We start from the raw sequence: 2386 nt of genomic DNA, 5'->3' as shown, positions 1-2386 counted from the left end.
ATCCTGCTTGGCTATTCCTTTTTTTTCCCAGTCTGTTCAGGTCATTTCAATAATAAGAATTACTTAGAAGGCTGCGGAAGATAATCAGTAAAGTACTTGCATATACTTGACATCAGTTACCAGGGGAGACAATGACATAGTGACAGAATTGTAATTCTAGCACTGGGAAGGCAAAAATAGCCAGATTCCTCAGTTCAGTTCTCAGCACCCATATAGTAGTTCACAACTATCTATAGCTCCAGTTCTAGGGTGCCTGACACCCTCACACAGACATATATGCAGGCAAATCACAAATGCCCATAAAATAAATCAATTTACAGTACTGAATGAAATTTAACATCACTTTCTATCCTGGGAAACATAAAGCTTAAGTGCTGTGTGGGTCCTTTAAGAGTTAGCTCCAGCCGGGCGGTGGTGGCGCACGCCTTTAATCCCAGCACTCGGGAGGCAGAGGCAGGCGGATCGCTGTGAGTTCGAGACCAGCCTGGTCTGCAGAGCTAGTTCCAGGACAGGCTCCAAAGCCACAGAGAAACCCTGTCTCGAAAAAAAAAAAAAACAAAAAGAGTTAGCTCCAGTGCTGCTATGGAGATGCAAATATTATGCAGTTAGAACAACCTGGAAAGCTCCATGGAGGCTGACAGGTGATTCCCACAGGATGAATAAGTGAAGCCAAAGTGAAGGATTCCAGGCAGAAAGGACAGACAGCTCAGATTTACAAAGACAAACTATGTCATAGAGAATCAGTCTTTTTTTTTTTAAGATTTATTTATTGTGTATACAGTATTCTGTCTACATGCATGCCTACAGGCCAGAAGAAGTCACCAAATCTCATTAAAGATGATTTGAACCACCATGTGGTTGCTGGGAATTGAACTCAGGACCTTTAGACAAGCAGGCGGTGCTCTTAATCACTTAGCCATCTCTCCAGCCCCTGAGAATCAGTCTTGTCCGAACTTTATTGTGCAGTTGAAAAAGAGAGGCTGAGTTGTAAAATCAGGTCATACTCTGTTCTCCAAAGTGAGTAAAGGCTCGTGAAGGTCAGACAGAACAGAGGCAGACAGAGGGCAGAGCCGCTGGACAACAAGGAAGTGAGCGGGACTGTGCCTGAGTAGGGAGGAAATGAAGGCATCCTAAAACCTGGGCTTGATGAGTGATGGTATCAGTAGTTGGAAGAAGATTTGTTTGAATACTTAGAAATCACCCAAAAAGAACATTTACTAGGTAATTGGATATTGAACTGTTAATCAGAGTCAGATTCAGGTGGGAATTAACATCTCTGGAGCACATTGGTTCTAAAATCTTGAATGTTTAAAGCAGAGGGTGGATTAAAGGCAGCACCCTAAGACTGGTATTTAAATGGTGAATGAAGGAGATTTATTTACATATTTCATTTGAGATAAAGTCTCACGCTGCACTGGGACTCACTATGTTAGTCCAGGCTTGTCTCAAACTTACAGCTATTAATCTTTTCATCTTTCCAAGTGCCAACTTGAGCTACAAAAGACCGGGTCTTTAAGAAAGAAAGGAGGGTGGGGGAAAAGAATCTAGTTGTCAAGAGTGAGTTAGAAAGTGAAGAATTAAATATAGGTCGTTTCTTACGCTTGACCATGACAAGGAAGAATGGTAGCACCAGAAGTGTACAAAGGTCATTGGAAGGGTCCTCTGGCTTTAAGTTAGAAACAAGCATGTATGTGGACTCGTGGGAAAGAACCAGACAAATTATTAAAGGTAGAGAAATGGATGAGGACACTTGCCTAGCACACAAAGAAGAGTGGATTGAAAAGAAGGGGGTGACAGTGGGGCAAATGGGTTGTAAGGAAGAAGGATACCTGATGTGTTGCTGGGGTGTGTACAAGGGAGGCACTGGAGTGCTTATTCACTCCCGTGGGGTACTGCTGAAAAGTAGTCATTTTGGTTGTTAGTATTTTGAGAAGGTTTTGTGCCAAGCCTGGCCTTGAACTCTAGATCCTCCAGTTTCTTTTGCCAAGTGCTGGGATAACAGGTATATGCCTGCATGCCTGGCTTGTGTCGCTCACCTTCCCACTTGCAGATCCTTACCTACCTTCTCAGAAATAAGGGAGACTGTGCAGTATACGTTAGCCCTCATCAGGAGAGCTTGTCTTTTGAGGGTAAGTTGTTCTTACCACACAGGAAGCAGTTCTAGAGAAATGGTTCTGCTGCTTCTGTCTGGACAGTGTCTTCTTGGATTTGAGCCTGTGGTTTTAAGGGATTTGGAGAGGTTCTCCCACATTCTTTTTTTAAAAAAATTCTTTTTGATGTGTATGGGTGTTTTGCCTACATGTATATCTGTACTATTTGTGCATCTGGTATCCTCAGAGGCCAGAAAGTGCATCAGATCACCTAGAAATGGAGACGTGAACAGTTG

This window comes from Microtus pennsylvanicus, chromosome 5, assembly GCF_037038515.1.
Source record: "Microtus pennsylvanicus isolate mMicPen1 chromosome 5, mMicPen1.hap1, whole genome shotgun sequence".
NCBI classification, from domain to species: domain Eukaryota; kingdom Metazoa; phylum Chordata; class Mammalia; order Rodentia; family Cricetidae; genus Microtus; species Microtus pennsylvanicus.
The sequence above is the reverse complement of the archived record's forward strand: the minus strand, read 5'-3'. Positions refer to the sequence as shown.